Raw genomic sequence first — 19578 nt, 5'->3', positions numbered from 1 at the left:
GCTCTGCCTGCCGGAGCTTCCCCCTGAACGTGGGACAGGCAGCTCTGCAGGCGCTCGGGGCTTCCGGGAGGGCTGGGGCTGGGTCAGGGCCTGCCTTCTCACCCTCGCTTAGCGGGGATTCCAGAACAGGCCCAACCCCTGCCCTCTTGCTCGCAACTCATACTTACCTGGCAGGGGAGCATCTGTGATCAACAAGGCAGATCTCCCAGGGTGAGGCTCATCCATTGCACATCGGATTTGCTGACCCCTGCGATGTCCCCAAATGCGGGATACTCGACTGCATTATTTCTGGTAGTGGGGGACTGCGTTCGCGCTATCCCCTGATTTATTGGTCAAAGAAAGAAAAAGTTTAGTGTGCAGAGTCAGCTTGTTTACACACGGAGCCCGGTCTTGCAGCAGAGTTTCTTAAGTCACGTGTGTGAGTAGGTAGCCTCTGAATGTTGCTGCAGTCCAGAGGGCCAGCATTCACTGGAGGGGTCAAGTGCACAGGCGCCTAACCCCAGACTTGTGCGCCCCATGATATCAGGGGCCCCAGTAGTTCTTGAAGCCGCCCTGCCCCGCCCCGCCCGGGCTCTGTTATCACGGCCAGGCCCTCCAACCTTAAGAAGTCCCATCCAGCTCCTGGGGATTGGGGGGGGGGGTTCACTGGCTACCAGCTGCCGCCGGCCCCGTCCGAGCACCGATCGGGCACGATCGGGCGTTGCCTTCACGGCGTTGCCGTGTCCTGCTGGGGAGCACCCCACCCAAGACGCTCTTGTTAAGCGGGGTGGCCTGTCGGCTCAGGAGGGCCATGGGCCCTGGGGGCCGACAGGCCAGTGGGCGCACTGCACCAGGCCTGCTCGCTATCCGACTGGGCCTGCAGGCTGGCGGCCAGGCCGGAATTTATGCAAATCTCGGGCGGAGCAGGACCTGATGGGAGAAAGGACCTGTGCTGCAATGTGCCTCTTCTGCTGAGCTCTGCCTGCCGGAGCTTCCCCCTGAACGTGGGACAGGCAGCTCTGCAGGCGCTCGGGGCTTCCGGGAGGGCTGGGGCTGGGTCAGGGCCTGCCTTCTCACCCTCGCTTAGCGGGGATTCCAGAACAGGCCCAACCCCTGCCCTCTTGCTCGCAACTCATACTTACCTGGCAGGGGAGCATCTGTGATCAACAAGGCAGATCTCCCAGGGTGAGGCTCATCCATTGCACATCGGATTTGCTGACCCCTGCGATGTCCCCAAATGCGGGATACTCGACTGCATTATTTCTGGTAGTGGGGGACTGCGTTCGCGCTATCCCCTGATTTATTGGTCAAAGAAAGAAAAAGTTTAGTGTGCAGAGTCAGCTTGTTTACACACGGAGCCCCTGGTCTTGCAGCAGAGTTTCTTAAGTCACGTGTGTGAGTAGGTAGCCTCTGAATGTTGCTGCAGTCCAGAGGGCCAGCATTCACTGGAGGGGTCAAGTGCACAGGCGCCTAACCCCAGACTTGTGCGCCCCATGATATCAGGGGCCCCAGTAGTTCTTGAAGCCGCCCTGCCCCGCCCCGCCCGGGCTCTGTTATCACGGCCAGGCCCTCCAACCTTAAGAAGTCCCATCCAGCTCCTGGGGATTGGGGATTGGGGGGGGGGTTCACTGGCTACCAGCTGCCGCCGGCCCCGTCCGAGCACCGATCGGGCACGATCGGGCGTTGCCTTCACGGCGTTGCCGTGTCCTGCTGGGGAGCACCCCACCCAAGACGCTCTTGTTAAGCGGGGTGGCCTGTCGGCTCAGGAGGGCCATGGGCCCTGGGGGCCGACAGGCCAGTGGGCGCACTGCACCAGGCCTGCTCGCTATCCGACTGGGCCTGCAGGCTGGCGGCCAGGCCGGAATTTATGCAAATCTCGTGCGGAGCAGGGCCTGATGGGAGAAAGGACCTGTGCTGCAATGTGCCTCTTCTGCTGAGCTCTGCCTGCCGGAGCTTCCCCCTGAACGTGGGACAGGCAGCTCTGCAGGCGCTCGGGGCTTCCGGGAGGGCTGGGGCTGGGTCAGGGCCTGCCTTCTCACCCTCGCTTAGCGGGGATTCCAGAACAGGCCCAACCCCTGCCCTCTTGCTCGCAACTCATACTTACCTGGCAGGGGAGCATCTGTGATCAACAAGGCAGATCTCCCAGGGTGAGGCTCATCCATTGCACATCGGATTTGCTGACCCCTGCGATGTCCCCAAATGCGGGATACTCGACTGCATTATTTCTGGTAGTGGGGGACTGCGTTCGCGCTATCCCCTGATTTATTGGTCAAAGAAAGAAAAAGTTTAGTGTGCAGAGTCAGCTTGTTTACACACGGAGCCCCTGGTCTTGCAGCAGAGTTTCTTAAGTCACGTGTGTGAGTAGGTAGCCTCTGAATGTTGCTGCAGTCCAGAGGGCCAGCATTCACTGGAGGGGTCAAGTGCACAGGCGCCTAACCCCAGACTTGTGCGCCCCATGATATCAGGGGCCCCAGTAGTTCTTGAAGCCGCCCTGCCCCGCCCCGCCCGGGCTCTGTTATCACGGCCAGGCCCTCCAACCTTAAGAAGTCCCATCCAGCTCCTGGGGATTGGGGATTGGGGGGGGGGGGTTCACTGGCTACCAGCTGCCGCCGGCCCCGTCCGAGCACCGATCGGGCACGATCGGGCGTTGCCTTCACGGCGTTGCCGTGTCCTGCTGGGGAGCACCCCACCCAAGACGCTCTTGTTAAGCGGGGTGGCCTGTCGGCTCAGGAGGGCCATGGGCCCTGGGGGCCGACAGGCCAGTGGGCGCACTGCACCAGGCCTGCTCGCTATCCGACTGGGCCTGCAGGCTGGCGGCCAGGCCGGAATTTATGCAAATCTCGGGCGGAGCAGGACCTGATGGGAGAAAGGACCTGTGCTGCAATGTGCCTCTTCTGCTGAGCTCTGCCTGCCGGAGCTTCCCCCTGAACGTGGGACAGGCAGCTCTGCAGGCGCTCGGGGCTTCCGGGAGGGCTGGGGCTGGGTCAGGGCCTGCCTTCTCACCCTCGCTTAGCGGGGATTCCAGAACAGGCCCAACCCCTGCCCTCTTGCTCGCAACTCATACTTACCTGGCAGGGGAGCATCTGTGATCAACAAGGCAGATCTCCCAGGGTGAGGCTCATCCATTGCACATCGGATTTGCTGACCCCTGCGATGTCCCCAAATGCGGGATACTCGACTGCATTATTTCTGGTAGTGGGGGACTGCGTTCGCGCTATCCCCTGATTTATTGGTCAAAGAAAGAAAAAGTTTAGTGTGCAGAGTCAGCTTGTTTACACACGGAGCCCCTGGTCTTGCAGCAGAGTTTCTTAAGTCACGTGTGTGAGTAGGTAGCCTCTGAATGTTGCTGCAGTCCAGAGGGCCAGCATTCACTGGAGGGGTCAAGTGCACAGGCGCCTAACCCCAGACTTGTGCGCCCCATGATATCAGGGGCCCCAGTAGTTCTTGAAGCCGCCCTGCCCCGCCCCGCCCGGGCTCTGTTATCACGGCCAGGCCCTCCAACCTTAAGAAGTCCCATCCAGCTCCTGGGGATTGGGGATTGGGGGGGGGGTTCACTGGCTACCAGCTGCCGCCGGCCCCGTCCGAGCACCGATCGGGCACGATCGGGCGTTGCCTTCACGGCGTTGCCGTGTCCTGCTGGGGAGCACCCCACCCAAGACGCTCTTGTTAATCGGGGTGGCCTGTCGGCTCAGGAGGGCCATGGGCCCTGGGGGCCGACAGGCCAGTGGGCGCACTGCACCAGGCCTGCTCGCTATCCGACTGGGCCTGCAGGCTGGCGGCCAGGCCGGAATTTATGCAAATCTCGGGCGGAGCAGGACCTGATGGGAGAAAGGACCTGTGCTGCAATGTGCCTCTTCTGCTGAGCTCTGCCTGCCGGAGCTTCCCCCTGAACGTGGGACAGGCAGCTCTGCAGGCGCTCGGGGCTTCCGGGAGGGCTGGGGCTGGGTCAGGGCCTGCCTTCTCACCCTCGCTTAGCGGGGATTCCAGAACAGGCCCAACCCCTGCCCTCTTGCTCGCAACTCATACTTACCTGGCAGGGGAGCATCTGTGATCAACAAGGCAGATCTCCCAGGGTGAGGCTCATCCATTGCACATCGGATTTGCTGACCCCTGCGATGTCCCCAAATGCGGGATACTCGACTGCATTATTTCTGGTAGTGGGGGACTGCGTTCGCGCTATCCCCTGATTTATTGGTCAAAGAAAGAAAAAGTTTAGTGTGCAGAGTCAGCTTGTTTACACACGGAGCCCCTGGTCTTGCAGCAGAGTTTCTTAAGTCACGTGTGTGAGTAGGTAGCCTCTGAATGTTGCTGCAGTCCAGAGGGCCAGCATTCACTGGAGGGGTCAAGTGCACAGGCGCCTAACCCCAGACTTGTGCGCCCCATGATATCAGGGGCCCCAGTAGTTCTTGAAGCCGCCCTGCCCCGCCCCGCCCGGGCTCTGTTATCACGGCCAGGCCCTCCAACCTTAAGAAGTCCCATCCAGCTCCTGGGGATTGGGGATTGGGGGGGGGGTTCACTGGCTACCAGCTGCCGCCGGCCCCGTCCGAGCACCGATCGGGCACGATCGGGCGTTGCCTTCACGGCGTTGCCGTGTCCTGCTGGGGAGCACCCCACCCAAGACGCTCTTGTTAAGCGGGGTGGCCTGTCGGCTCAGGAGGGCCATGGGCCCTGGGGGCCGACAGGCCAGTGGGCGCACTGCACCAGGCCTGCTCGCTATCCGACTGGGCCTGCAGGCTGGCGGCCAGGCCGGAATTTATGCAAATCTCGTGCGGAGCAGGGCCTGATGGGAGAAAGGACCTGTGCTGCAATGTGCCTCTTCTGCTGAGCTCTGCCTGCCGGAGCTTCCCCCTGAACGTGGGACAGGCAGCTCTGCAGGCGCTCGGGGCTTCCGGGAGGGCTGGGGCTGGGTCAGGGCCTGCCTTCTCACCCTCGCTTAGCGGGGATTCCAGAACAGGCCCAACCCCTGCCCTCTTGCTCGCAACTCATACTTACCTGGCAGGGGAGCATCTGTGATCAACAAGGCAGATCTCCCAGGGTGAGGCTCATCCATTGCACATCGGATTTGCTGACCCCTGCGATGTCCCCAAATGCGGGATACTCGACTGCATTATTTCTGGTAGTGGGGGACTGCGTTCGCGCTATCCCCTGATTTATTGGTCAAAGAAAGAAAAAGTTTAGTGTGCAGAGTCAGCTTGTTTACACACGGAGCCCCTGGTCTTGCAGCAGAGTTTCTTAAGTCACGTGTGTGAGTAGGTAGCCTCTGAATGTTGCTGCAGTCCAGAGGGCCAGCATTCACTGGAGGGGTCAAGTGCACAGGCGCCTAACCCCAGACTTGTGCGCCCCATGATATCAGGGGCCCCAGTAGTTCTTGAAGCCGCCCTGCCCCGCCCCGCCCGGGCTCTGTTATCACGGCCAGGCCCTCCAACCTTAAGAAGTCCCATCCAGCTCCTGGGGATTGGGGATTGGGGGGGGGGTTCACTGGCTACCAGCTGCCGCCGGCCCCGTCCGAGCACCGATCGGGCACGATCGGGCGTTGCCTTCACGGCGTTGCCGTGTCCTGCTGGGGAGCACCCCACCCAAGACGCTCTTGTTAAGCGGGGTGGCCTGTCGGCTCAGGAGGGCCATGGGCCCTGGGGGCCGACAGGCCAGTGGGCGCACTGCACCAGGCCTGCTCGCTATCCGACTGGGCCTGCAGGCTGGCGGCCAGGCCGGAATTTATGCAAATCTCGTGCGGAGCAGGGCCTGATGGGAGAAAGGACCTGTGCTGCAATGTGCCTCTTCTGCTGAGCTCTGCCTGCCGGAGCTTCCCCCTGAACGTGGGACAGGCAGCTCTGCAGGCGCTCGGGGCTTCCGGGAGGGCTGGGGCTGGGTCAGGGCCTGCCTTCTCACCCTCGCTTAGCGGGGATTCCAGAACAGGCCCAACCCCTGCCCTCTTGCTCGCAACTCATACTTACCTGGCAGGGGAGCATCTGTGATCAACAAGGCAGATCTCCCAGGGTGAGGCTCATCCATTGCACATCGGATTTGCTGACCCCTGCGATGTCCCCAAATGCGGGATACTCGACTGCATTATTTCTGGTAGTGGGGGACTGCGTTCGCGCTATCCCCTGATTTATTGGTCAAAGAAAGAAAAAGTTTAGTGTGCAGAGTCAGCTTGTTTACACACGGAGCCCCTGGTCTTGCAGCAGAGTTTCTTAAGTCACGTGTGTGAGTAGGTAGCCTCTGAATGTTGCTGCAGTCCAGAGGGCCAGCATTCACTGGAGGGGTCAAGTGCACAGGCGCCTAACCCCAGACTTGTGCGCCCCATGATATCAGGGGCCCCAGTAGTTCTTGAAGCCGCCCTGCCCCGCCCCGCCCGGGCTCTGTTATCACGGCCATGCCCTCCAACCTTAAGAAGTCCCATCCAGCTCCTGGGGATTGGGGATTGGGGGGGGGGGGGTTCACTGGCTACCAGCTGCCGCCGGCCCCGTCCGAGCACCGATCGGGCACGATCGGGCGTTGCCTTCACGGCGTTGCCGTGTCCTGCTGGGGAGCACCCCACCCAAGACGCTCTTGTTAAGCGGGGTGGCCTGTCGGCTCAGGAGGGCCATGGGCCCTGGGGGCCGACAGGCCAGTGGGCGCACTGCACCAGGCCTGCTCGCTATCCGACTGGGCCTGCAGGCTGGCGGCCAGGCCGGAATTTATGCAAATCTCGTGCGGAGCAGGGCCTGATGGGAGAAAGGACCTGTGCTGCAATGTGCCTCTTCTGCTGAGCTCTGCCTGCCGGAGCTTCCCCCTGAACGTGGGACAGGCAGCTCTGCAGGCGCTCGGGGCTTCCGGGAGGGCTGGGGCTGGGTCAGGGCCTGCCTTCTCACCCTCGCTTAGCGGGGATTCCAGAACAGGCCCAACCCCTGCCCTCTTGCTCGCAACTCATACTTACCTGGCAGGGGAGCATCTGTGATCAACAAGGCAGATCTCCCAGGGTGAGGCTCATCCATTGCACATCGGATTTGCTGACCCCTGCGATGTCCCCAAATGCGGGATACTCGACTGCATTATTTCTGGTAGTGGGGGACTGCGTTCGCGCTATCCCCTGATTTATTGGTCAAAGAAAGAAAAAGTTTAGTGTGCAGAGTCAGCTTGTTTACACACGGAGCCCCTGGTCTTGCAGCAGAGTTTCTTAAGTCACGTGTGTGAGTAGGTAGCCTCTGAATGTTGCTGCAGTCCAGAGGGCCAGCATTCACTGGAGGGGTCAAGTGCACAGGCGCCTAACCCCAGACTTGTGCGCCCCATGATATCAGGGGCCCCAGTAGTTCTTGAAGCCGCCCTGCCCCGCCCCGCCCGGGCTCTGTTATCACGGCCAGGCCCTCCAACCTTAAGAAGTCCCATCCAGCTCCTGGGGATTGGGGATTGGGGGGGGGGGGGTTCACTGGCTACCAGCTGCCGCCGGCCCCGTCCGAGCACCGATCGGGCACGATCGGGCGTTGCCTTCACGGCGTTGCCGTGTCCTGCTGGGGAGCACCCCACCCAAGACGCTCTTGTTAAGCGGGGTGGCCTGTCGGCTCAGGAGGGCCATGGGCCCTGGGGGCCGACAGGCCAGTGGGCGCACTGCACCAGGCCTGCTCGCTATCCGACTGGGCCTGCAGGCTGGCGGCCAGGCCGGAATTTATGCAAATCTCGGGCGGAGCAGGACCTGATGGGAGAAAGGACCTGTGCTGCAATGTGCCTCTTCTGCTGAGCTCTGCCTGCCGGAGCTTCCCCCTGAACGTGGGACAGGCAGCTCTGCAGGCGCTCGGGGCTTCCGGGAGGGCTGGGGCTGGGTCAGGGCCTGCCTTCTCACCCTCGCTTAGCGGGGATTCCAGAACAGGCCCAACCCCTGCCCTCTTGCTCGCAACTCATACTTACCTGGCAGGGGAGCATCTGTGATCAACAAGGCAGATCTCCCAGGGTGAGGCTCATCCATTGCACATCGGATTTGCTGACCCCTGCGATGTCCCCAAATGCGGGATACTCGACTGCATTATTTCTGGTAGTGGGGGACTGCGTTCGCGCTATCCCCTGATTTATTGGTCAAAGAAAGAAAAAGTTTAGTGTGCAGAGTCAGCTTGTTTACACACGGAGCCCCTGGTCTTGCAGCAGAGTTTCTTAAGTCACGTGTGTGAGTAGGTAGCCTCTGAATGTTGCTGCAGTCCAGAGGGCCAGCATTCACTGGAGGGGTCAAGTGCACAGGCGCCTAACCCCAGACTTGTGCGCCCCATGATATCAGGGGCCCCAGTAGTTCTTGAAGCCGCCCTGCCCCGCCCCGCCCGGGCTCTGTTATCACGGCCAGGCCCTCCAACCTTAAGAAGTCCCATCCAGCTCCTGGGGATTGGGGATTGGGGGGGGGGTTCACTGGCTACCAGCTGCCGCCGGCCCCGTCCGAGCACCGATCGGGCACGATCGGGCGTTGCCGTGTCCTGCTGGGGAGCACCCCACCCAAGACGCTCTTGTTAAGCGGGGTGGCCTGTCGGCTCAGGAGGGCCATGGGCCCTGGGGGCCGACAGGCCAGTGGGCGCACTGCACCAGGCCTGCTCGCTATCCGACTGGGCCTGCAGGCTGGCGGCCAGGCCGGAATTTATGCAAATCTCGTGCGGAGCAGGGCCTGATGGGAGAAAGGACCTGTGCTGCAATGTGCCTCTTCTGCTGAGCTCTGCCTGCCGAAGCTTCCCCCTGAACGTGGGACAGGCAGCTCTGCAGGCGCTCGGGGCTTCCGGGAGGGCTGGGGCTGGGTCAGGGCCTGCCTTCTCACCCTCGCTTAGCGGGGATTCCAGAACAGGCCCAACCCCTGCCCTCTTGCTCGCAACTCATACTTACCTGGCAGGGGAGCATCTGTGATCAACAAGGCAGATCTCCCAGGGTGAGGCTCATCCATTGCACATCGGATTTGCTGACCCCTGCGATGTCCCCAAATGCGGGATACTCGACTGCATTATTTCTGGTAGTGGGGGACTGCGTTCGCGCTATCCCCTGATTTATTGGTCAAAGAAAGAAAAAGTTTAGTGTGCAGAGTCAGCTTGTTTACACACGGAGCCCCTGGTCTTGCAGCAGAGTTTCTTAAGTCACGTGTGTGAGTAGGTAGCCTCTGAATGTTGCTGCAGTCCAGAGGGCCAGCATTCACTGGAGGGGTCAAGTGCACAGGCGCCTAACCCCAGACTTGTGCGCCCCATGATATCAGGGGCCCCAGTAGTTCTTGAAGCCGCCCTGCCCCGCCCCGCCCGGGCTCTGTTATCACGGCCAGGCCCTCCAACCTTAAGAAGTCCCATCCAGCTCCTGGGGATTGGGGATTGGGGGGGGGGGGGTTCACTGGCTACCAGCTGCCGCCGGCCCCGTCCGAGCACCGATCGGGCACGATCGGGCGTTGCCTTCACGGCGTTGCCGTGTCCTGCTGGGGAGCACCCCACCCAAGACGCTCTTGTTAAGCGGGGTGGCCTGTCGGCTCAGGAGGGCCATGGGCCCTGGGGGCCGACAGGCCAGTGGGCGCACTGCACCAGGCCTGCTCGCTATCCGACTGGGCCTGCAGGCTGGCGGCCAGGCCGGAATTTATGCAAATCTCGTGCGGAGCAGGGCCTGATGGGAGAAAGGACCTGTGCTGCAATGTGCCTCTTCTGCTGAGCTCTGCCTGCCGGAGCTTCCCCCTGAACGTGGGACAGGCAGCTCTGCAGGCGCTCGGGGCTTCCGGGAGGGCTAGGGCTGGGTCAGGGCCTGCCTTCTCACCCTCGCTTAGCGGGGATTCCAGAACAGGCCCAACCCCTGCCCTCTTGCTCGCAACTCATACTTACCTGGCAGGGGAGCATCTGTGATCAACAAGGCAGATCTCCCAGGGTGAGGCTCATCCATTGCACATCGGATTTGCTGACCCCTGCGATGTCCCCAAATGCGGGATACTCGACTGCATTATTTCTGGTAGTGGGGGACTGCGTTCGCGCTATCCCCTGATTTATTGGTCAAAGAAAGAAAAAGTTTAGTGTGCAGAGTCAGCTTGTTTACACACGGAGCCCCTGGTCTTGCAGCAGAGTTTCTTAAGTCACGTGTGTGAGTAGGTAGCCTCTGAATGTTGCTGCAGTCCAGAGGGCCAGCATTCACTGGAGGGGTCAAGTGCACAGGCGCCTAACCCCAGACTTGTGCGCCCCATGATATCAGGGGCCCCAGTAGTTCTTGAAGCCGCCCTGCCCCGCCCCGCCCGGGCTCTGTTATCACGGCCAGGCCCTCCAACCTTAAGAAGTCCCATCCAGCTCCTGGGGATTGGGGATTGGGGGGGGGGGGGGGGGTTCACTGGCTACCAGCTGCCGCCGGCCCCGTCCGAGCACCGATCGGGCACGATCGGGCGTTGCCGTGTCCTGCTGGGGAGCACCCCACCCAAGACGCTCTTGTTAAGCGGGGTGGCCTGTCGGCTCAGGAGGGCCATGGGCCCTGGGGGCCGACAGGCCAGTGGGCGCACTGCACCAGGCCTGCTCGCTATCCGACTGGGCCTGCAGGCTGGCGGCCAGGCCGGAATTTATGCAAATCTCGTGCGGAGCAGGGCCTGATGGGAGAAAGGACCTGTGCTGCAATGTGCCTCTTCTGCTGAGCTCTGCCTGCCGGAGCTTCCCCCTGAACGTGGGACAGGCAGCTCTGCAGGCGCTCGGGGCTTCCGGGAGGGCTGGGGCTGGGTCAGGGCCTGCCTTCTCACCCTCGCTTAGCGGGGATTCCAGAACAGGCCCAACCCCTGCCCTCTTGCTCGCAACTCATACTTACCTGGCAGGGGAGCATCTGTGATCAACAAGGCAGATCTCCCAGGGTGAGGCTCATCCATTGCACATCGGATTTGCTGACCCCTGCGATGTCCCCAAATGCGGGATACTCGACTGCATTATTTCTGGTAGTGGGGGACTGCGTTCGCGCTATCCCCTGATTTATTGGTCAAAGAAAGAAAAAGTTTAGTGTGCAGAGTCAGCTTGTTTACACACGGAGCCCCTGGTCTTGCAGCAGAGTTTCTTAAGTCACGTGTGTGAGTAGGTAGCCTCTGAATGTTGCTGCAGTCCAGAGGGCCAGCATTCACTGGAGGGGTCAAGTGCACAGGCGCCTAACCCCAGACTTGTGCGCCCCATGATATCAGGGGCCCCAGTAGTTCTTGAAGCCGCCCTGCCCCGCCCCGCCCGGGCTCTGTTATCACGGCCAGGCCCTCCAACCTTAAGAAGTCCCATCCAGCTCCTGGGGATTGGGGATTGGGGGGGGGGGGGGTTCACTGGCTACCAGCTGCCGCCGGCCCCGTCCGAGCACCGATCGGGCACGATCGGGCGTTGCCGTGTCCTGCTGGGGAGCACCCCACCCAAGACGCTCTTGTTAAGCGGGGTGGCCTGTCGGCTCAGGAGGGCCATGGGCCCTGGGGGCCGACAGGCCAGTGGGCGCACTGCACCAGGCCTGCTCGCTATCCGACTGGGCCTGCAGGCTGGCGGCCAGGCCGGAATTTATGCAAATCTCGTGCGGAGCAGGGCCTGATGGGAGAAAGGACCTGTGCTGCAATGTGCCTCTTCTGCTGAGCTCTGCCTGCCGAAGCTTCCCCCTGAACGTGGGACAGGCAGCTCTGCAGGCGCTCGGGGCTTCCGGGAGGGCTGGGGCTGGGTCAGGGCCTGCCTTCTCACCCTCGCTTAGCGGGGATTCCAGAACAGGCCCAACCCCTGCCCTCTTGCTCGCAACTCATACTTACCTGGCAGGGGAGCATCTGTGATCAACAAGGCAGATCTCCCAGGGTGAGGCTCATCCATTGCACATCGGATTTGCTGACCCCTGCGATGTCCCCAAATGCGGGATACTCGACTGCATTATTTCTGGTAGTGGGGGACTGCGTTCGCGCTATCCCCTGATTTATTGGTCAAAGAAAGAAAAAGTTTAGTGTGCAGAGTCAGCTTGTTTACACACGGAGCCCCTGGTCTTGCAGCAGAGTTTCTTAAGTCACGTGTGTGAGTAGGTAGCCTCTGAATGTTGCTGCAGTCCAGAGGGCCAGCATTCACTGGAGGGGTCAAGTGCACAGGCGCCTAACCCCAGACTTGTGCGCCCCATGATATCAGGGGCCCCAGTAGTTCTTGAAGCCGCCCTGCCCCGCCCCGCCCGGGCTCTGTTATCACGGCCAGGCCCTCCAACCTTAAGAAGTCCCATCCAGCTCCTGGGGATTGGGGGGGGGGTTCACTGGCTACCAGCTGCCGCCGGCCCCGTCCGAGCACCGATCGGGCACGATCGGGCGTTGCCTTCACGGCGTTGCCGTGTCCTGCTGGGGAGCACCCCACCCAAGACGCTCTTGTTAAGCGGGGTGGCCTGTCGGCTCAGGAGGGCCATGGGCCCTGGGGGCCGACAGGCCAGTGGGCGCACTGCACCAGGCCTGCTCGCTATCCGACTGGGCCTGCAGGCTGGGGGCCAGGCCGGAATGTATGCAAATCTCGTGCGGAGCAGGGCCTGATGGGAGAAAGGACCTGTGCTGCAATGTGCCTCTTCTGCTGAGCTCTGCCTGCCGGAGCTTCCCCCTGAACGTGGGACAGGCAGCTCTGCAGGCGCTCGGGGCTTCCGGGAGGGCTGGGGCTGGGTCAGGGCCTGCCTTCTCACCCTCGCTTAGCGGGGATTCCAGAACAGGCCCAACCCCTGCCCTCTTGCTCGCAACTCATACTTACCTGGCAGGGGAGCATCTGTGATCAACAAGGCAGATCTCCCAGGGTGAGGCTCATCCATTGCACATCGGATTTGCTGACCCCTGCGATGTCCCCAAATGCGGGATACTCGACTGCATTATTTCTGGTAGTGGGGGACTGCGTTCGCGCTATCCCCTGATTTATTGGTCAAAGAAAGAAAAAGTTTAGTGTGCAGAGTCAGCTTGTTTACACACGGAGCCCCTGGTCTTGCAGCAGAGTTTCTTAAGTCACGTGTGTGAGTAGGTAGCCTCTGAATGTTGCTGCAGTCCAGAGGGCCAGCATTCACTGGAGGGGTCAAGTGCACAGGCGCCTAACCCCAGACTTGTGCGCCCCATGATATCAGGGGCCCCAGTAGTTCTTGAAGCCGCCCTGCCCCGCCCCGCCCGGGCTCTGTTATCACGGCCAGGCCCTCCAACCTTAAGAAGTCCCATCCAGCTCCTGGGGATTGGGGATTGGGGGGGGGGGGGTTCACTGGCTACCAGCTGCCGCCGGCCCCGTCCGAGCACCGATCGGGCACGATCGGGCGTTGCCTTCACGGCGTTGCCGTGTCCTGCTGGGGAGCACCCCACCCAAGACGCTCTTGTTAAGCGGGGTGGCCTGTCGGCTCAGGAGGGCCATGGGCCCTGGGGGCCGACAGGCCAGTGGGCGCACTGCACCAGGCCTGCTCGCTATCCGACTGGGCCTGCAGGCTGGCGGCCAGGCCGGAATTTATGCAAATCTCGGGCGGAGCAGGACCTGATGGGAGAAAGGACCTGTGCTGCAATGTGCCTCTTCTGCTGAGCTCTGCCTGCCGGAGCTTCCCCCTGAACGTGGGACAGGCAGCTCTGCAGGCGCTCGGGGCTTCCGGGAGGGCTGGGGCTGGGTCAGGGCCTGCCTTCTCACCCTCGCTTAGCGGGGATTCCAGAACAGGCCCAACCCCTGCCCTCTTGCTCGCAACTCATACTTACCTGGCAGGGGAGCATCTGTGATCAACAAGGCAGATCTCCCAGGGTGAGGCTCATCCATTGCACATCGGATTTGCTGACCCCTGCGATGTCCCCAAATGCGGGATACTCGACTGCATTATTTCTGGTAGTGGGGGACTGCGTTCGCGCTATCCCCTGATTTATTGGTCAAAGAAAGAAAAAGTTTAGTGTGCAGAGTCAGCTTGTTTACACACGGAGCCCCTGGTCTTGCAGCAGAGTTTCTTAAGTCACGTGTGTGAGTAGGTAGCCTCTGAATGTTGCTGCAGTCCAGAGGGCCAGCATTCACTGGAGGGGTCAAGTGCACAGGCGCCTAACCCCAGACTTGTGCGCCCCATGATATCAGGGGCCCCAGTAGTTCTTGAAGCCGCCCTGCCCCGCCCCGCCCGGGCTCTGTTATCACGGCCAGGCCCTCCAACCTTAAGAAGTCCCATCCAGCTCCTGGGGATTGGGGATTGGGGGGGGGGGGGTTCACTGGCTACCAGCTGCCGCCGGCCCCGTCCGAGCACCGATCGGGCACGATCGGGCGTTGCCTTCACGGCGTTGCCGTGTCCTGCTGGGGAGCACCCCACCCAAGACGCTCTTGTTAAGCGGGGTGGCCTGTCGGCTCAGGAGGGCCATGGGCCCTGGGGGCCGACAGGCCAGTGGGCGCACTGCACCAGGCCTGCTCGCTATCCGACTGGGCCTGCAGGCTGGCGGCCAGGCCGGAATTTATGCAAATCTCGTGCGGAGCAGGGCCTGATGGGAGAAAGGACCTGTGCTGCAATGTGCCTCTTCTGCTGAGCTCTGCCTGCCGGAGCTTCCCCCTGAACGTGGGACAGGCAGCTCTGCAGGCGCTCGGGGCTTCCGGGAGGGCTGGGGCTGGGTCAGGGCCTGCCTTCTCACCCTCGCTTAGCGGGGATTCCAGAACAGGCCCAACCCCTGCCCTCTTGCTCGCAACTCATACTTACCTGGCAGGGGAGCATCTGTGATCAACAAGGCAGATCTCCCAGGGTGAGGCTCATCCATTGCACATCGGATTTGCTGACCCCTGCGATGTCCCCAAATGCGGGATACTCGACTGCATTATTTCTGGTAGTGGGGGACTGCGTTCGCGCTATCCCCTGATTTATTGGTCAAAGAAAGAAAAAGTTTAGTGTGCAGAGTCAGCTTGTTTACACACGGAGCCCCTGGTCTTGCAGCAGAGTTTCTTAAGTCACGTGTGTGAGTAGGTAGCCTCTGAATGTTGCTGCAGTCCAGAGGGCCAGCATTCACTGGAGGGGTCAAGTGCACAGGCGCCTAACCCCAGACTTGTGCGCCCCATGATATCAGGGGCCCCAGTAGTTCTTGAAGCCGCCCTGCCCCGCCCCGCCCGGGCTCTGTTATCACGGCCAGGCCCTCCAACCTTAAGAAGTCCCATCCAGCTCCTGGGGATTGGGGATTGGGGGGGGGGGGGTTCACTGGCTACCAGCTGCCGCCGGCCCCGTCCGAGCACCGATCGGGCACGATCGGGCGTTGCCTTCACGGCGTTGCCGTGTCCTGCTGGGGAGCACCCCACCCAAGACGCTCTTGTTAAGCGGGGTGGCCTGTCGGCTCAGGAGGGCCATGGGCCCTGGGGGCCGACAGGCCAGTGGGCGCACTGCACCAGGCCTGCTCGCTATCCGACTGGGCCTGCAGGCTGGCGGCCAGGCCGGAATTTATGCAAATCTCGTGCGGAGCAGGGCCTGATGGGAGAAAGGACCTGTGCTGCAATGTGCCTCTTCTGCTGAGCTCTGCCTGCCGGAGCTTCCCCCTGAACGTGGGACAGGCAGCTCTGCAGGCGCTCGGGGCTTCCGGGAGGGCTAGGGCTGGGTCAGGGCCTGCCTTCTCACCCTCGCTTAGCGGGGATTCCAGAACAGGCCCAACCCCTGCCCTCTTGCTCGCAACTCATACTTACCTGGCAGGGGAGCATCTGTGATCAACAAGGCAGATCTCCCAGGGTGAGGCTCATCCATTGCACATCGGATTTGCTGACCCCTGCGATGTCCCCAAATGCGGGATACTCGACTGCATTATTTCTGGTAGTGGGGGACTGCGTTCGCGCTATCCCCTGATTTATTGGTCAAAGAAAGAAAAAGTTTAGTGTGCAGAGTCAGCTTGTTTACACACGGAGCCCCTGGTCTTGCAGCAGAGTTTCTTAAGTCACGTGTGTGAGTAGGTAGCCTCTGAATGTTGCTGCAGTCCAGAGGGCCAGCATTCACTGGAGGGGTCAAGTGCACAGGCGCCTAACCCCAGACTTGTGCGCCCCATGATATCAGGGGCCCCAGTAGTTCTTGAAGCCGCCCTGCCCCGCCCCGCCCGGGCTCTGTTATCACGGCCAGGCCCTCCAACCTTAAGAAGTCCCATCCAGCTCCTGGGGATTGGGGATTGGGGGGGGGGGGGGGGGGGGGTTCACTGGCTACCAGCTGCCGCCGGCCCCGTCCGAGCACCGATCGGGCACGATCGGGCGTTGCCGTGTCCTGCTGGGGAGCACCCCACCCAAGACGCTCTTGTTAAGCGGGGTGGCCTGTCGGCTCAGGAGGGCCATGGGCCCTGGGGGCCGACAGGCCAGTGGGCGCACTGCACCAGGCCTGCTCGCTATCCGACTGGGCCTGCAGGCTGGCGGCCAGGCCGGAATTTATGCAAATCTCGTGCGGAGCAGGGCCTGATGGGAGAAAGGACCTGTGCTGCAATGTGCCTCTTCTGCTGAGCTCTGCCTGCCGGAGCTTCCCCCTGAACGTGGGACAGGCAGCTCTGCAGGCGCTCGGGGCTTCCGGGAGGGCTGGGGCTGGGTCAGGGCCTGCCTTCTCACCCTCGCTTAGCGGGGATTCCAGAACAGGCCCAACCCCTGCCCTCTTGCTCGCAACTCATACTTACCTGGCAGGGGAGCATCTGTGATCAACAAGGCAGATCTCCCAGGGTGAGGCTCATCCATTGCACATCGGATTTGCTGACCCCTGCGATGTCCCCAAATGCGGGATACTCGACTGCATTATTTCTGGTAGTGGGGGACTGCGTTCGCGCTATCCCCTGATTTATTGGTCAAAGAAAGAAAAAGTTTAGTGTGCAGAGTCAGCTTGTTTACACACGGAGCCCCTGGTCTTGCAGCAGAGTTTCTTAAGTCACGTGTGTGAGTAGGTAGCCTCTGAATGTTGCTGCAGTCCAGAGGGCCAGCATTCACTGGAGGGGTCAAGTGCACAGGCGCCTAACCCCAGACTTGTGCGCCCCATGATATCAGGGGCCCCAGTAGTTCTTGAAGCCGCCCTGCCCCGCCCCGCCCGGGCTCTGTTATCACGGCCAGGCCCTCCAACCTTAAGAAGTCCCATCCAGCTCCTGGGGATTGGGGATTGGGGGGGGGGGGGTTCACTGGCTACCAGCTGCCGCCGGCCCCGTCCGAGCACCGATCGGGCACGATCGGGCGTTGCCTTCACGGCGTTGCCGTGTCCTGCTGGGGAGCACCCCACCCAAGACGCTCTTGTTAAGCGGGGTGGCCTGTCGGCTCAGGAGGGCCATGGGCCCTGGGGGCCGACAGGCCAGTGGGCGCACTGCACCAGGCCTGCTCGCTATCCGACTGGGCCTGCAGGCTGGCGGCCAGGCCGGAATTTATGCAAATCTCGTGCGGAGCAGGGCCTGATGGGAGAAAGGACCTGTGCTGCAATGTGCCTCTTCTGCTGAGCTCTGCCTGCCGGAGCTTCCCCCTGAACGTGGGACAGGCAGCTCTGCAGGCGCTCGGGGCTTCCGGGAGGGCTGGGGCTGGGTCAGGGCCTGCCTTCTCACCCTCGCTTAGCGGGGATTCCAGAACAGGCCCAACCCCTGCCCTCTTGCTCGCAACTCATACTTACCTGGCAGGGGAGCATCTGTGATCAACAAGGCAGATCTCCCAGGGTGAGGCTCATCCATTGCACATCGGATTTGCTGACCCCTGCGATGTCCCCAAATGCGGGATACTCGACTGCATTATTTCTGGTAGTGGGGGACTGCGTTCGCGCTATCCCCTGATTTATTGGTCAAAGAAAGAAAAAGTTTAGTGTGCAGAGTCAGCTTGTTTACACACGGAGCCCCTGGTCTTGCAGCAGAGTTTCTTAAGTCACGTGTGTGAGTAGGTAGCCTCTGAATGTTGCTGCAGTCCAGAGGGCCAGCATTCACTGGAGGGGTCAAGTGCACAGGCGCCTAACCCCAGACTTGTGCGCCCCATGATATCAGGGGCCCCAGTAGTTCTTGAAGCCGCCCTGCCCCGCCCCGCCCGGGCTCTGTTATCACGGCCAGGCCCTCCAACCTTAAGAAGTCCCATCCAGCTCCTGGGGATTGGGGATTGGGGGGGGGGGGGTTCACTGGCTACCAGCTGCCGCCGGCCCCGTCCGAGCACCGATCGGGCACGATCGGGCGTTGCCTTCACGGCGTTGCCGTGTCCTGCTGGGGAGCACCCCACCCAAGACGCTCTTGTTAAGCGGGGTGGCCTGTCGGCTCAGGAGGGCCATGGGCCCTGGGGGCCGACAGGCCAGTGGGCGCACTGCACCAGGCCTGCTCGCTATCCGACTGGGCCTGCAGGCTGGCGGCCAGGCCGGAATTTATGCAAATCTCGTGCGGAGCAGGGCCTGATGGGAGAAAGGACCTGTGCTGCAATGTGCCTCTTCTGCTGAGCTCTGCCTGCCGGAGCTTCCCCCTGAACGTGGGACAGGCAGCTCTGCAGGCGCTCGGGGCTTCCGGGAGGGCTAGGGCTGGGTCAGGGCCTGCCTTCTCACCCTCGCTTAGCGGGGATTCCAGAACAGGCCCAACCCCTGCCCTCTTGCTCGCAACTCATACTTACCTGGCAGGGGAGCATCTGTGATCAACAAGGCAGATCTCCCAGGGTGAGGCTCATCCATTGCACATCGGATTTGCTGACCCCTGCGATGTCCCCAAATGCGGGATACTCGACTGCATTATTTCTGGTAGTGGGGGACTGCGTTCGCGCTATCCCCTGATTTATTGGTCAAAGAAAGAAAAAGTTTAGTGTGCAGAGTCAGCTTGTTTACACACGGAGCCCCTGGTCTTGCAGCAGAGTTTCTTAAGTCACGTGTGTGAGTAGGTAGCCTCTGAATGTTGCTGCAGTCCAGAGGGCCAGCATTCACTGGAGGGGTCAAGTGCACAGGCGCCTAACCCCAGACTTGTGCGCCCCATGATATCAGGGGCCCCAGTAGTTCTTGAAGCCGCCCTGCCCCGCCCCGCCCGGGCTCTGTTATCACGGCCAGGCCCTCCAACCTTAAGAAGTCCCATCCAGCTCCTGGGGATTGGGGATTGGGGGGGGGGGGGGGGGGGGTTCACTGGCTACCAGCTGCCGCCGGCCCCGTCCGAGCACCGATCGGGCACGATCGGGCGTTGCCGTGTCCTGCTGGGGAGCACCCCACCCAAGACGCTCTTGTTAAGCGGGGTGGCCTGTCGGCTCAGGAGGGCCATGGGCCCTGGGGGCCGACAGGCCAGTGGGCGCACTGCACCAGGCCTGCTCGCTATCCGACTGGGCCTGCAGGCTGGCGGCCAGGCCGGAATTTATGCAAATCTCGTGCGGAGCAGGGCCTGATGGGAGAAAGGACCTGTGCTGCAATGTGCCTCTTCTGCTGAGCTCTGCCTGCCGGAGCTTCCCCCTGAACGTGGGACAGGCAGCTCTGCAGGCGCTCGGGGCTTCCGGGAGGGCTGGGGCTGGGTCAGGGCCTGCCTTCTCACCCTCGCTTAGCGGGGATTCCAGAACAGGCCCAACCCCTGCCCTCTTGCTCGCAACTCATACTTACCTGGCAGGGGAGCATCTGTGATCAACAAGGCAGATCTCCCAGGGTGAGGCTCATCCATTGCACATCGGATTTGCTGACCCCTGCGATGTCCCCAAATGCGGGATACTCGACTGCATTATTTCTGGTAGTGGGGGACTGCGTTCGCGCTATCCCCTGATTTATTGGTCAAAGAAAGAAAAAGTTTAGTGTGCAGAGTCA

At 61.7% G+C, this 19578-nt stretch overlaps 21 non-coding genes across 21 annotated transcripts; all 21 read left to right on the top strand.

The window, feature by feature from the left end:
- Positions 1 to 159: 159 nt before the first annotated feature.
- On the top strand, positions 160 to 323 carry LOC138499555 (U1 spliceosomal RNA). Its single transcript, XR_011279541.1, has one exon. It is a non-coding gene; the product is annotated as a U1 spliceosomal RNA (small nuclear RNA).
- Positions 324 to 1113: 790 nt separating this feature from the next.
- Positions 1114 to 1277, top strand: LOC138499554 (U1 spliceosomal RNA). Its single transcript, XR_011279540.1, has one exon. It is a non-coding gene; the product is annotated as a U1 spliceosomal RNA (small nuclear RNA).
- A 798-nt stretch (positions 1278 to 2075) lies between these two features.
- On the top strand, positions 2076 to 2239 carry LOC138499553 (U1 spliceosomal RNA). The gene has a single exon (XR_011279539.1). It is a non-coding gene; the product is annotated as a U1 spliceosomal RNA (small nuclear RNA).
- An 800-nt stretch (positions 2240 to 3039) lies between these two features.
- On the top strand, positions 3040 to 3203 carry LOC138499552 (U1 spliceosomal RNA). The gene has a single exon (XR_011279538.1). It is a non-coding gene; the product is annotated as a U1 spliceosomal RNA (small nuclear RNA).
- Positions 3204 to 4001: 798 nt separating this feature from the next.
- Positions 4002 to 4165, top strand: LOC138499551 (U1 spliceosomal RNA). The gene has a single exon (XR_011279537.1). It is a non-coding gene; the product is annotated as a U1 spliceosomal RNA (small nuclear RNA).
- A 798-nt stretch (positions 4166 to 4963) lies between these two features.
- LOC138499550 (U1 spliceosomal RNA) lies at positions 4964 to 5127 on the top strand. Its single transcript, XR_011279536.1, has one exon. It is a non-coding gene; the product is annotated as a U1 spliceosomal RNA (small nuclear RNA).
- A 798-nt stretch (positions 5128 to 5925) lies between these two features.
- On the top strand, positions 5926 to 6089 carry LOC138499549 (U1 spliceosomal RNA). The gene has a single exon (XR_011279535.1). It is a non-coding gene; the product is annotated as a U1 spliceosomal RNA (small nuclear RNA).
- An 801-nt stretch (positions 6090 to 6890) lies between these two features.
- On the top strand, positions 6891 to 7054 carry LOC138499548 (U1 spliceosomal RNA). The gene has a single exon (XR_011279534.1). It is a non-coding gene; the product is annotated as a U1 spliceosomal RNA (small nuclear RNA).
- Positions 7055 to 7855: 801 nt separating this feature from the next.
- On the top strand, positions 7856 to 8019 carry LOC138499547 (U1 spliceosomal RNA). The gene has a single exon (XR_011279533.1). It is a non-coding gene; the product is annotated as a U1 spliceosomal RNA (small nuclear RNA).
- Positions 8020 to 8803: 784 nt separating this feature from the next.
- LOC138499545 (U1 spliceosomal RNA) lies at positions 8804 to 8967 on the top strand. Its single transcript, XR_011279532.1, has one exon. It is a non-coding gene; the product is annotated as a U1 spliceosomal RNA (small nuclear RNA).
- An 801-nt stretch (positions 8968 to 9768) lies between these two features.
- LOC138499544 (U1 spliceosomal RNA) lies at positions 9769 to 9932 on the top strand. Its single transcript, XR_011279531.1, has one exon. It is a non-coding gene; the product is annotated as a U1 spliceosomal RNA (small nuclear RNA).
- A 791-nt stretch (positions 9933 to 10723) lies between these two features.
- Positions 10724 to 10887, top strand: LOC138499543 (U1 spliceosomal RNA). Its single transcript, XR_011279530.1, has one exon. It is a non-coding gene; the product is annotated as a U1 spliceosomal RNA (small nuclear RNA).
- Positions 10888 to 11675: 788 nt separating this feature from the next.
- LOC138499542 (U1 spliceosomal RNA) lies at positions 11676 to 11839 on the top strand. Its single transcript, XR_011279529.1, has one exon. It is a non-coding gene; the product is annotated as a U1 spliceosomal RNA (small nuclear RNA).
- Positions 11840 to 12630: 791 nt separating this feature from the next.
- Positions 12631 to 12794, top strand: LOC138499541 (U1 spliceosomal RNA). Its single transcript, XR_011279528.1, has one exon. It is a non-coding gene; the product is annotated as a U1 spliceosomal RNA (small nuclear RNA).
- An 801-nt stretch (positions 12795 to 13595) lies between these two features.
- Positions 13596 to 13759, top strand: LOC138499540 (U1 spliceosomal RNA). Its single transcript, XR_011279527.1, has one exon. It is a non-coding gene; the product is annotated as a U1 spliceosomal RNA (small nuclear RNA).
- An 801-nt stretch (positions 13760 to 14560) lies between these two features.
- LOC138499539 (U1 spliceosomal RNA) lies at positions 14561 to 14724 on the top strand. Its single transcript, XR_011279526.1, has one exon. It is a non-coding gene; the product is annotated as a U1 spliceosomal RNA (small nuclear RNA).
- An 801-nt stretch (positions 14725 to 15525) lies between these two features.
- LOC138499538 (U1 spliceosomal RNA) lies at positions 15526 to 15689 on the top strand. Its single transcript, XR_011279525.1, has one exon. It is a non-coding gene; the product is annotated as a U1 spliceosomal RNA (small nuclear RNA).
- Positions 15690 to 16484: 795 nt separating this feature from the next.
- Positions 16485 to 16648, top strand: LOC138499537 (U1 spliceosomal RNA). Its single transcript, XR_011279524.1, has one exon. It is a non-coding gene; the product is annotated as a U1 spliceosomal RNA (small nuclear RNA).
- An 801-nt stretch (positions 16649 to 17449) lies between these two features.
- Positions 17450 to 17613, top strand: LOC138499536 (U1 spliceosomal RNA). Its single transcript, XR_011279523.1, has one exon. It is a non-coding gene; the product is annotated as a U1 spliceosomal RNA (small nuclear RNA).
- An 801-nt stretch (positions 17614 to 18414) lies between these two features.
- On the top strand, positions 18415 to 18578 carry LOC138499534 (U1 spliceosomal RNA). The gene has a single exon (XR_011279522.1). It is a non-coding gene; the product is annotated as a U1 spliceosomal RNA (small nuclear RNA).
- A 794-nt stretch (positions 18579 to 19372) lies between these two features.
- LOC138499533 (U1 spliceosomal RNA) lies at positions 19373 to 19536 on the top strand. Its single transcript, XR_011279521.1, has one exon. It is a non-coding gene; the product is annotated as a U1 spliceosomal RNA (small nuclear RNA).
- The last annotated feature ends 42 nt before the right edge of the window (positions 19537 to 19578 follow it).

The sequence above is a fragment of the Ambystoma mexicanum genome, chromosome 5q, assembly GCF_040938575.1.
Source record: "Ambystoma mexicanum isolate Mex_15411 chromosome 5q, UKY_AmexF1_1, whole genome shotgun sequence".
Lineage (NCBI taxonomy): Eukaryota > Metazoa > Chordata > Amphibia > Caudata > Ambystomatidae > Ambystoma > Ambystoma mexicanum.
Note: the sequence above shows the minus strand (reverse complement) of the source record. Positions and strands in the feature narration are given on the sequence as shown.